Here is a 13,646-nt window from a genome sequence, read left to right on the forward strand (position 1 = left end):
AATGTTGAAGCAGGAGACAGAGGGGTTTGACACAGGCAGCATCCTGAGGATAGGGTCTCTGGTGCCCATAGACACAGGGCAGGCAGCGTGTCTGGACACCTGTGCAGCTGGGTGCTTGGAGAAAACCTGTGGTATCTTCTGTTTCCTTGGTGATCTAGAAAGTAAGGTCATCCCAACTGAGAATGAGGACTGAGTAGAGGTATGAGAGGTTTGAGGACAGAGGAGGTAATGTGAGAAAAATGAAAGGGGATGGACTAGGAAAGCACAGTATGATTGCGAGACATCCTTCAGGCTCCACTTGATGTGTGCAATCCCAGATCTAAGCTGAACAGGCCAGGGAGAGAAGGCTTGCAGTAGGGGAGAGAGAGAAAACTCGACTGTGCTGGAATGAAAGGTGAGAGGATTCTTAAGGGCTGAGGTGAGCTGGTGGAAAAGTACTGCATGGGGAGGAGGTTGGGCAATGTGACTAGGTCATCTGTGTTTGCTACTTAGCCCTTGTGGAAGCGAGGCTCCCACCCTCCCCCAGAGACTGTCTCCTTCTATGATGACATTTGTAAGGTAGAGCTGCTAGGTCCTTGAGAAAGACCTTGGTAGACTGTAAAACTGGCAAAGCCTGGGAGAAGCTTTGCATCTCATAGAGGCAGGTTAAGTGTTTACAGTTGCAAACTTTCTCAAGTAAATGCTCTAAGAAAAGGAAGACCTGAAACCTAGAGTCTGGAAGAAGGTGTCTCAAGTTTATTCAAGGTGTGTGTGTGTGTGTGTGTGTGTGTGTGTGTGTGTGTGTGTGTGCAGCCCCATTTGTTTGCCTGAAGTCAGGTTCCAAGCAGGTAGAGAATTGGATGTAACCAGGATTGTTGTTGTTTTTTTGCCAAGAAAAGATGAGTGGTTGAGGGAGTTGCAGGAGGGGGTTGAGGGTGCATGTGAAGAAAAGATTATGATTGACCTTGGAATTTAAACTGGGCAAGGAGAAGAGGAGCCTTGGAAGGAGCAAGGCCAGTGAGAGACTGTAGGATCGTTGGATTTGGCCTCATGACGTTGAAGAAGTCTTGGAGTTGTGCTGTAATCGAGGTGAACTGGAAAGATACCGCCAGTGTTTTTGTCTCCAGGTATTAATTATACCAGTAAATCTATAATCTGTAGAACTTCAAAGGTTCATATATACAAAGTCTCAGTTTGAGGTTTGTCAGGGTGAGCTTCCCTATGATGTATTGGCCTCCCTCATATCGGAACACAAAGTAAGGCAGAATTCACATTTGATTCCTACATTCAAGTATAAAAAATTCATGAAAAGAAATACTGGCCGTATTTCTCTTGGAATGCGCCAACCATTGTACCTGAAACCACTGTAAATGAAAAATTGCTTTTCCTAGCTGCTTTGCTTTTTGCTTTTCATGTTGAATACAGTGAAAAATTCTCCAATTACCTTTTTCTTTTTTTACAAACAAAACAAACTACAAATTTATTAGTCGAAATCAAGGTCATAAAAAAAGCCATGAAATCCTTTAATCATTTTCTTTCTTTTCCACAACTGTGAGAGCATTGTCTATGTTTTGCAAAAACAATAACCATAGCTCTATAAATAATTCTGAGCAAAGAAATATTTTAGTGTTTTATGTCAGATTTTCTAACCAGAAGATGCCTTTAATTGATGTTTGGATTCTGCGAGCCACAGTACAGTCTATACCAACACCACACGAGAATAGAAACAGATAATTAAGTGGCCACACGTTTGTTTTGAGGATATGAAAATGAACTTAATAGACAAAGTGTGAAGTAGACAGATAAGCATACTACCCAATGCATGAAAGTGTTCAACTCAAGTCGCATAAACAAGCACAGTGAGAAATTAGATTAAATTATGTATCAGATAGCATGAAGCAAATTTGGAAGAGCAAAAGCAATACCAGTGTCACAAAACATTAAAGGGAATGGCTTTGCATGATAATTGGGCTGTCTTTCTTTCTACCACGGTCCACAAAAAGATGAAAGAATTCCCGATTATTGTGAAAGGCAAGCAGTATTCTTCTAGCGTTCAACAAAGAAGTTTGCAGCCTTGTTTGCACAACAAATATTTATGGAGCACCTGCCATGTGCCAGCAATTGCTGCAAGCTCTGGGGATCCAGGGTCCTGCTGTCCCATAGCATATGCTTCTTGGAGGACACAGAGGACAAGTCTGTAAGGAAAACACCATCCAGTGATGAGGCCACTCTGTATTGTGTTACTAATGGAGACCTGTCTGCTGAGGTGATGTTTAAGCTGAGATCTAAATGCAGATATAGGATCCCATGTGTACCACGCAGAGGGAAGAGCAGGCATAAAGTCCTGAACTAGGAATGAGGTTGCTGTCCTTAGGGAAGAGAAAGAAGGTTTATAGGGGGGTGTAGAATGAGACTGTCAGAGGAAAGTAGATAAGGCCAGAGGGCAGCAGGCTTTGCCGGTCATGATAAGGAGTTTGGTTTTTATTGTAAATGCAGTGGGAAGATTTGGAGGGGCTTAACTGGTAAAGTTGGCATGATCAAAGCTATGTTTTAGTGGTGTCTCTGGCTAGTGTGAAAATAATGGATTATAGAGGGACAGACCAATTAGAAGGCTACAGCGAAGTAACCCAGGTGAGGATAGATGGTTTATATGTAGATCTACTTTATTATTGACTATTTTATTCCTTTTACTCATTATAAATACTTCTAACAGAGACAAAATAAATAAAAGGGACAGGGGAGGCGGGGACTGAGAGAAATAAAGTATAACTAGGTAGAAAGAGGAATGAACATAATGTTACTGATATGATAAATTGATGTAGGAGGATGCATGTGACTAGAGGAAAAATGTATGATACTTGGGCATTCTATTCCATAGGTGAAAAAGAAGCTTGTCAGTGAGTCATTGCTGGCAGTGCCCACCCCAGCCCCTACCTGTGCCCCTGTGTAATTTCTAGCATGGATGTATTCATTTGTGTGTTACTCCCTATCTATAGTAATAAAAGGAATAAAAGGGTAATATGCTAATTAGACCAGACATCCTTCCAGTTGACCTTCCAGACAAAGCCGGGACTGTGAGGGAAGCCTGGGTCCTGGGTGCCAGAGGGAAGCCAGTGCCAGCAGCTGGGGGAAGGAAGGCCTACTCTTGCACAAATTTCATGCATCAGGAAATAATATCTTTATTTTTAGTGTAGCAATTTAGTGCCATTTTCTCCCTTTTCTTTATATCACAAAGTAGATACTCTATTCCTTTGTATATTGACTCTGTCATGCCCTTTTCAGGAACATATACAAAGTTTTCCCTAGTCCCTTTGAGAAGTGTGTGTACATGTAGATATAAAGAGGTTCTGGGTGAAAGGCTTATTTAGGTCAAGCACAGTGTCCAAACATTTTTCTAGGTTGTGTTTTGCAAGACACGTTGAAATAATTACTTGATTCTCTAAATATTTACCTTTATTGCCACTGTAGTATGTTCTTCTTATCTCATATCTGCACAAGTCTGAATAAATATTAGAAATCATGTTAGAGCCATTGAATATGGCTTGCTAGAGAATCCATTTTACAGTTTGTAAAATAAATTATAGGAGACATTTTAGGTACATGTAGGGAATAGCAAGTTTTGACTTTATAAACTGGTTTCATTAACCTCTATACTATCCTTTGTATTATAGTAAAATATGTATTAAGATTAATTAATCAAGTATTGGGTCTATTTTTAGGGTTTATAATGTACCTGGGGTCAATGAAAAAAACAAACAAACAAACTGTGAGATTGTAAGATAAGATCTAATCTTTCTTATTAAACAACCTAACACACCTTCCTTCTTCCTTTATGTACATCGGATTAGTCACCATTGTCCAATTATATTTTTCAAATGGATGGAATAACCCCTAGCTAATCTCCATCTGAGAAATAGCTCCCTTTAATGATTAGCTACCCAAGCACAATGGGAAAAAGTCACTGTGAATAACTTCTGTCTAATATGTCTCCAAATATTAGGACTGTGTTAACATCTTTAAAGAAACTGACAAGTAAAAACATTTTTTTATAAAGAAGAGGAGCAGAAATTAATCTAAACAAGTCATGTCACGAAGAGTGCTTGAAAATTAATTTGGATAGGGGTTATGCTTCACCAACAAGGGTGAAAAGGTTTAGGTAACTCAAGGAAAACTACTTCATTAAAAATGCAAGATTGAAGAATAAATAAAGTCAACAGATTCACTTTTCACCACTTGGTAAGCCTATTTTTCCTTTATGTGAATAGAAGTGGGGTATGGGTCTAGATTTAAATCTTCTGATGTTTAAGTGGAAAATAAGCCATATAGAAACACGTCTTTTCTTGTATTAAAATATATTTCATGTCCAGTTTTCTTTTATTTATTTATTTTTATTAATTTTTTTATTAAGGTATCACATATTTGTCCTCATCCCCCCATTCCCATCCCAAACTGCTCCCCACACATTCCCCCACCCCCCTGTTGTCCGTGACCACTGGTTAGGCTTATATGCATGCATACAAGTCCTTTGGTTGATCTCTTCCCCTTACCCCCACCCTCCCCTACCTTCCCTCTGAGGTTTGACAGTCTGATCGATGCTTCCCTGTCTCCAGGTCTGTTTTTATTCATTAGTTTATGTTGTTCATTATGTCCCCTAGATGAGTGAGATCATGTGATACTAGAAATACACTTATAAGAACCGAAAATGAGACAAGCAATAATGGTTATGCTGAGAGGCAAATGAATCAGTCTGTAGTGAGTTTCTTTCTGGGCCAACAGTTCTTTTGAGTCCCAATTTCAATGTCAAACAGTTCCTTATGTGTACATGTCAGCAATGATATTTCAGTTCTGGATAGTGGACAAATGGTGGTAATGCAGGTCCGACCCTCTCTGGTTTGGTCCTGGGCAACCTGCAGTGATGCACAGCTGCTGACTGCTAGTATGGCAAGGCGTCGTCAGCGTCTTCCATCTCTGGACTGTTTCTCTTCTGTCTTCATGGCTGGAGCAGTCCTGTCAATTCCTCTCTGTTTCAGGAATCCACATGGTCTTGGAGTTGTTTTCTGAAAATATACAAACATATTCTCGACCAAAAGTTAATAAAGGAATCTTTTCTATAAATTTGACTTTTCTATAAATTTTTTGCCCAAACGATTTTCCTTTGGCTTGTTTTGACACCATGTGTGTTTTTCATGGGTGTCTTGCTGTTAGCATTACAAATGAAAGTTAATTTTCTAAAGTAAAAAAATTTCTAGATGTAATTTACTTACAGGATATTTTTCCTTACATGATATTCTTTTACTATCCCCCCTTTTTTGATTTAAATATTAGGAGGCTTTTGGAAATTTTTTAATGTAGTCTTGATAGCTTTTAAATTTTAATTTTTTGCACTAAAATATGACTGCTTTAGGTTCATTACATGTTATGCAATTTTACCATGAGATGAACTACCAATAAAAATTTTAGTTAACACTTTAGGAACAGCTTTTTGTCCAGTACCATTATTTTTTCTAAAATATTTGCTTATTTCACTTAGCCAATTTAAATTAGTCTGAGTACTTAACTACTATTTTACTGTCAAATTTAATACTCTAACAACAATCTTATTTTACCCTGTAAATATTAGTGGAAAGGATTATTTGCCTTCTTGAGTAGGCCCTGAGCATTCCTGGTGCTAGGCTGGATTTAGGTGTCAAAAACCCACTTCCCCACACCATGGGTACAAGACAACTCAAACAAGTCTTGTTGCAGTGAGAGGGCAGCTGCTGTCGGCCAAGTCTCTGTCTGTTACCTGGGTCCCGATTTGAGCTGGGCATGGGAAACGAAGCAGCCATGGGGGCAGGAGACCTCCCTCAGAAGGGGTGAGGGTTCAGGCCCCAGCAATGTTGGGGGGGTGAGGGTCTGTGCCCCACCTCTGTTGACCCCCAAGTTCTCTCCTGATGGCCCCTCTGCGACTGTGCCTGTCTTAGGTTGTTTTTTCCCTGAGGATCTTACCTGTCTCTGGCTAACCAGCCATCCTCTGGGGCCAAGCAGGGTGATGTGAGATTCAGTTCTGTCTCCTTGGTAGCCTATGCCCCCGTGGCCTCCATGCCCAGCACCTGCCTGGGGATCCCCTCACCTGCTGGCGGGGCCCCTGCACTAATCACATATCTTGGGGAACCCAGGTTTCTTCTCCAGGGAGGGCCCAGCTCACCCCACTGGGCGAGAGACAGATCCATGGTACCACCCACCACGAGGCTTCAACCTCAGCATGAACAGAAAGCACAGGCAACAGCTGTGGGCAATTGGATTGTGAGAAGAAGGGTCCCTCTTGGCCAAAAGGGCAAGAGGGGCCAATATAGAATGCTCAGGAGCCTTCCCAGGGGGCCCTCTACACAGTGGAAGGGATTAAATCCTTTCATGTCCTTTTTAAATTGGCTGCCAGACATTCAAAGAATTAGTTTTTAAGTTTGTTTGGGATAATTGTACATTATGCTGTTGTAATTCAAAAATATCAAGAGATGTATTACCTTTGTCTCCAAACACCAAAAAGATGTTTTTTTATTGATTCCCAAGGGTGTGAGGTACTATTATAGGTAATGGGGGTAATACAAATCTGGGAAAAATTATAATGACATTGTAGAATAATATCATGTAAGGATATTCTTTGCTCTAGGCCATGGCAATTCCATTTCAAACTGGTTGTCAATTTCTTTTTGTATAGACAAGGTCTTAGTTACATTTTTTGCACCTCTCCCAGGAGCAAGTAGTGATAGTCCCTTCCTTTGGTGTCCACAGAAGCCAGAAACCTCTCTTTAATTTTACACACAAAGGAGCAGTGGTTTGATTTTCTGTCATACAAAAGGGAAGCAGGGTGGCGACCCCTGTGTAATTATACTTCCTTGCCCCACCCATGGTCCTCTTGGATGACCAAGGTGTTTGGTATTATTGGTGACTACATTAGGCGGGGGATCAGCCCATGTAAGGGCTCTTACCCATGAAGGGTCAGGAACATAAGTCCAAAATACATCCCCATTTTCCCCAGGTAATATTACCGTATAGCTGATGACTACTAGCATGGCAAGAAAGACGTTCTCAGGTGTTCTTGGGGTTCTGGTTACCTCACAATTTCTTTCCTATTTTTTTTAATTTTTTTATTATTTTTTTACATGTGTATCCTTATTCCCCATTACCCCCAACCCCCACTTATGCCCCACCACCTTGTTGTCTGTGTCCATTGATTAGGCTCATATGCATGCACACAAGTCCCTTGGTTGATCTCTCCACCTTACCCCCACCCTCCCCTACCTTTCCTGAGGTATGACGTGCTGATCAATGTTTCTCAGTCTCTGGATCTGTACTTGTTTATCAGTCTATGCCATTCATTATATTCCACAAATGAGTGAGATCATGTGATATTTATCTTTCTCTGCCTGGCTTATTTCACTTAACATAATACTCTCCATCTCCATCCTTGTTATTGCAAATGGTAGGAACTCCTTTTTTACCGCAGTGTAGTATTCTATTGTGTAGCTATACCACAGTTTTTTTTTTTTAAATATATTTTATTGATATTTCACAGAGAGGAAGGGAGAGGGATAGAGAGCTAGAAACATCGATGAAAGAGAAACATCGATCAGCTGCCTCCCGCACACCCCCCACTGGGGATGTGCCCGCAACCAAGGTACATGCCCTTGACCGGAATCGAACCCGGGACCCTTCAGTCCACAAGCAGACGCTCTATCCACTGAGCCAAACCGGTTTCGGCAGCTATACCACAGTTTTTTAATTCACTCATCTGCTGATGGGCATTTAGGCTGTTTCCAAATCTTAGCTATGGTGAATTGTGCTGCTATGAACATAGGTGTGCATATATCCTTTCTGATTTGTGTTTCTAGTTTCTTGGGATATATTCCTTGAAGTAGGATCACTGGGTCAAATGGGAGTTCCATTTTTAGTTTTTTGAGGAAACTCCATATTGTTCTCCACAGTGGCTGCACCAGTCTGCATTCCCACCAGCAGTGCAAAAGAGTTCCTTTTTCTCTGCATCCTCGCCAACACTTGATTTGTTGATGATAGCCATTCTGACAGGTGTAAGATGGTACCGCATTGTTGTTTTGATTTGCATCTCTCTGATGATTAGCGACTTTGAGCAGGTTTTCATATGTCTCTTGGCCTTCCTTCTGTCTTCTTTCGAAAAGTGTCTATTTAGATCAGTTGCCCATTTTTTGATTGGGTTGTTTATCTTCTTTTTGTTAAGTTGTATGAGTTCTCTGTAAATGCTGGAGATTAAACCCTTATCGTTGATATCATTGGCAAATATGTTCTCCCATGCAGTGGGCTTTCTTATTGTTATATTGATGGTTTCCTTTGCTGTGCAAAAGCTTTTTATTTTGACGTAGTCCCATTTGTTTATTTTCTCTTTAATTTCCATTGCCCTAGGAGCAGTATCAGTGAAGAAGTTCCTTCGGCATATGTCTGAGATTTTTCTGCCTGTGGATTCCTCTAGTATTTTTATGGTTTCCCGTCTTATGTTTAAGTCCTTGATCCATTTTGAGTTTATTTTTGTGTATGGTGTAAGTTGGTGATCTAGTTTCACTTTTTTGCATGTATCTGTCCAATTTTCCCAAAACCATTTGTTGAAGAGACTGTCTTGACTCCATTGTATGCTCATGCCTCCTTTGTCAAATATTAATTGAGCATAGTGGTTTGGGTCGATTTCTCTATTCTATTCCATTGATCTATATGTCTGTTCTTGTGCCAGTACCAGGCAGTTTTGAGAACAGTGGCTTTGTAATACAGCTTGATATCTGGTATTGGGATCCCACCTACTTTGTTCTTCTTTCTCAGGATTGCTGCAGCTATTCAAGGTCTTTTTTTATTCCAGATGAATTTTTTGAAGGTTCGTTCTAGGTCTGTGAAATACGCCGTTGGTATTTTAATGGGAAGTGCATTGAATCTATAGATTGCTTTGGGTAGTATGGACATTTTGATGATGTTGATTCTACCAATCCATGAACATGGTATGTTCTTCCATCTGTTTATGTCTTCCTCTATCTCTTTTTTCAGTGTCGTGTAGTTTTCCACGTATAGGTCTTTTACCTCCTTAGTCAAGTTTATTCCTAGGTATCTTAATTTTTTTGGTATGATGGTAAATGGGATTGCTTTTTTAGTCTCTCTTTCTGTAAGTTCATTATTGGTGTATAGAAATGCCATAGATTTCTTAGCATTAATTTTGTATCCTGCTACATTGCCTAATTCATTTATTAAGTCTAATAATTTTTTGATGGAGTCTTTAGGGTTTTCTATGTACAGTATTATGTCATCTGCAAATAAGGACAGTTTTACTTCTTCTTTTCCAATTTGGATGCCTTTTTTAAAATTTTTTTATTAAGGTATTATATGTGTACATATCTTACCATTGCCCCCCCCCACCCCACTCCCATACATGCCCTCACCCCCCAATGTTTGCATCCTTTGGTTACTCTTATATGCATGCATATAAGTCCTTCAGTTGATCTCTTATTTCCCCCACCTCTCCCTAACCTTCCCGCTGTAATTTGACAGTCTGTTTCATGCTTTACTGCCTCTGTATCTATCTTTTTGTTCATCAGTTTATACTGTTTTTCATTATCCCCAAATGAGTGAGATCATGTGGTATTTTTCTTTCATTGACTGGCTTATTTCACTTAGCATAATGTTCTCTAATTCCATCCAGGTGCCTACAAATGGTAATAATTCCTTCTTTTTATGGCAGCATAGTATTCCATTGTGTAGATGTACCATAGTTTTCTGATCCAGTCATCTGCTGACGGGCACCTAGGCTGTTTCCAAATCTTAGCTATTGCAAATTGTGCTGCTATGAACATAGGGGTGCATATATCCTTTCTGATTGGTGTTTCTAGTTTCTTAGGATATATTCCTAGGAGTGGGATTACTGGGTCAAATGGGAGTTCCATTTTTAGTTTTTTGAGGAAACTCCATACTGTTCTCCACAGTGGCTGCACCAGTCTGCATTCCCACCAGCAGTGCACGAGGGTTCCTTTTTCTCCACATCTCGCCAATACTTGTCGTTTGTTAATTTGTTGATGATAGCCATTCTGACAGGTGTGAGATGGTATCGCATTGTCATTTTGATTTGCATCTCTCGGATAATTAGTGACTTTGAGCATGTTTTCATGTGTCTCTTGGCCTTCTTTCTGTCTTCTTTCGAAAAGATTCTATTTAGGTCCGTTGCCCATTTTTTTATTGGATCATTTATCTTCCTTTTATTACGTTGTATAAGCTGCCTGTAGATGTTGGAGATTAAACCTTTATCAGTGATAACATTTGCAAATACGTTCTCCCATACAGTGGGATTTCTTGTTGTTTTGTTGATGGTTTCTTTTGCTGTGAAAAATCTTTTTATTTTGATGTAGTCCCATTTGTTTATTTTCTCTTTGGCTTCCGTTGCCCTAGGGGCAGTATCAGTGAAGAAGTTCTTTCGGCATATGTCTGAGATTTTGCTGCCTGTGGATTCCTCTAGTATTTTTATGGTTTCCCGTCTTATATTTAAGTCCTGTATCGATTTTGAGTTTATTTTTGTGTATGGTGTAAGTTGGTGATCTAGTTTCATTTTTTTGCATGTATCTGTCTAATTTTTCCAACACCATTTGTTGAAGAGACTGTCTTGACTCCATTGTATGTTCATGCCTCCTTTGTCAAATATTAATTGCGCATAGTGGTTTGGCTCGATATCTGGATTCTCTATTCTATTCCATTGATCTATATGTCTGTTCTTGTGCCAGTACCAGGCTGTTTTGAGGACAGTGGCTTTGTAATATAGCTTGAAATCTGGTATTGAGATCCCTCCTACTTTATTCTTCTTTCTCAGGATTGCTGTGGCTATTTGGGGTCTTTTTTTATTCCAGATGAATTTTTGGAGAGTTCTTTCTAGGTCTGTGAAATATGCCATTGGTATTTTAATGGGAGTGCATTGAATCTATAGATTGCTTTGGGTAATATGGACATTTTGATGATGTTGATTCTACCAATCCATGAACATGGTATGTTCTTTCATCTGTTTACATCTTCCTCTATCTCTTTTTTCAGTGTCCTATAGTTTTCCGCGTATAGGTCTTTTACCTCCTTGGTTAGGTTTATTCCTAAGTATCTTAATTTTTTTGGTATGATGGTAAATGGGATTGCTTTTTTAGTCTCTCTTTCTTTAAGTTCATTATTGGTGTATAGAAATGCCATAGATTTCTTGGCGTTAATTTTGTATCCTGCTACATTGCCGAATTCATTTATTAAGTCTAATAATTTTTTGATGGAGTCTTTAGGGTTTTCTATGTACAGTATTATGTCATCTGCAAATAAGGACAGTTTTACTTCTTCTTTTCCAATTTGCATGCCTTTTATTTCTTCTTCTTGTCTGATCGCAATGGCTAGTACTTCCAGCACTATGTTGAACAGGAGTGGTGAGTGTGGGCATCCCTGTCTTGTTCCTGTTCTTAGTGGAAATGGTTTTAGTTTTTGCCCATTGAGTATGATGTTGGCTGAAGGTTTGTCATATATGGCTTTTATTATGTTGAGGTATGATCCTTCTATTCCCACCTTGTTGAGAGTTTTTATCAAGAACGGGTGTTGGATTTTGTCAAATGCTTTTTCTGCATCAATTGATATGGCTATATGATTTTTATCTCTCAATTTGTTTATGTGATGTATCACATTTATTGATTTGCGAATATTGTACCATCCTTGCATCCCTGGGATAAATCCTACTTGGTCATGGTGTATGATCTTTCTGATGTAGTGCTGGACCCGATTTGCTAGAATTTTGTTGAGGATTTTGGCATCTATGTTCAAGAGGGATATTGGCCTATAATTCTCTTTCATTGTGTTATCTTTATCTGGTTTTGGTACTAGGGTGATGCTGGCTTCATAGAAGGAGCTTGGAAGTGTTCCTTCCTCTTGAATTTTCTGGAATAGTCTGAGGAGGATAGGTTTTAGTTCTTCCTTGAATGTTTGGTAAAACTCCACTGTGAAGCTGTCTGGACCCAGGCTTTTGTTTACCGGAAGCTTTTTGATGACTGCTACAATTTCTTCCATAGTTATCAGCCTATTGAGATTTTTAGAATCTTCCTGAGTAAGTTTTGGAAGGTTGTATTTTTCTAGGAATGTGTCCATTTCCTCCAGGTTGTATAGTTTGTTAGAATAGAGTTGTTCGTAGCATTTTTAAACAATCCTTTGTATTTCTGTGGGGTCTGTTGTTATTTCACCTCTTTCATTTCTGATTTTGTTTATTTGGGTCCTCTCTCTTTGCTTCTTGGTGAGCCTGGCTAGAGGTTCATCAATCTTGTTTATCCTTTCGAAGAACCAGCTCTTGGTTTCATTGATCTTTTGTATTGTTTTTTTGGTCTCTATGTCATTCATTTCTGCCCTGATCTTTATTATTTCCTTCCTTCTGCTCACTGTGGGCTTTTCTTGTTGCTCTCCTTCTAATTCTTTGAGTTGTTGAGTTAGATGATTTATTACCATTTTTTCTTGTTTTTTGAGGTAGGCCTGTAGAGCTATAAACTTCCCTCTCAGGACTGCTTTCATTGTGTCCCATAAGATTTGCAATGTTGTGTTTTTATTGTCATTAGTCTCCAGGATGTTTTTAATTTCTTCTTTGACCTCATTGATAACACAATCATTGTTTAGTACCATGCTATTCAGCTTCCAAGTGTTTGAATTTTTTGGAATGTTTTTATTGTAGTTTATTTCTAATATTATACCATTGTAGTCTGAGAAAATGCTTGATATGATTTCAATCTTTTTGAATTTGGGGAGACTTTGCTTGTGACCCAATATGTGGTCTATTTTCGAAAATGTCCCATGTGCACTTGAGAAGAACATATATTCCATGGCTTTGGGATGAAATGCTCTGAAGATGTCAATTAGGTCCATCTAATCTAGTATGTTATTTAGAATTGCTGTTTCTTTGCTGATTTTTTGTCTAGAGGATTTATCCAGTGATGTCAGTGGTGTATTAAAGTCTCCTACTATGATGGTATTGTTGTCGTTCTCTCCCTTGATGTCTTCCAGGAGTTTTTTTTTATGTATTTGGGTGCTCTTGCATTGGGTGCATATATGTTTACCAGAGTTATATCTTCTTGTTGAATTGCCCCCTTTAGTATTATGTAGTGGCCTTCCTTATCTCTTGTTATGGCCTTTACTTTGAGGTCTATTTTATCAGATATAAGTATCACAACCCCAGCTTTTTTCTCATTTCCATTTGCCTGAAAAATGTTTTTCCATCCCTTTGCTCTCAGTCTGTGTGAATCCTTTGCTCTGAGGTGGGTCTCTTGTAGACAGCAAATATATGGGTCATGTTTTCTTATCCATTCGGCTACCCTATGTCTTTTGATTGGTGCATTTAATCCATTTATGTTTAATGTTATTATTGACAAGTACATGTTTGTTGTCATATTTTTCCTTAGCGTTTGTGTTTCTTCTTGCCTTTCTCTTTCTTCTTTACAACAGTCCCTTTAGCATTTCTTGCATTGCTGGCTTGGTAGTGATAAACTCTCTTAGCCCTGTTTTTTCTGTGAAGCTCCTGATTCCACCTTCAATTCTGAACAATAGCCTTGCCGGGTATAGTATTCTTGGATTCAGTCCCTCGCTTTGCATCACTTTGTATATTTCATTCCATTCCCTTCTGGCCTGGTGTG

General features: G+C 39.2%; 1 protein-coding gene across 2 annotated transcripts in view; it reads left to right on the forward strand.

The window, feature by feature from the left end:
* PRKG1 (protein kinase cGMP-dependent 1) overlaps positions 1–13,646 on the forward strand; it is a 1,125,638-nt gene that overhangs the window by 825,402 nt on the left and 286,590 nt on the right. The window lies entirely within an intron of this gene.

The sequence above is a fragment of the Plecotus auritus genome, assembly GCF_963455305.1.
Source record: "Plecotus auritus genome assembly, chromosome: 9".
In the NCBI taxonomy this organism is placed as follows: domain Eukaryota; kingdom Metazoa; phylum Chordata; class Mammalia; order Chiroptera; family Vespertilionidae; genus Plecotus; species Plecotus auritus.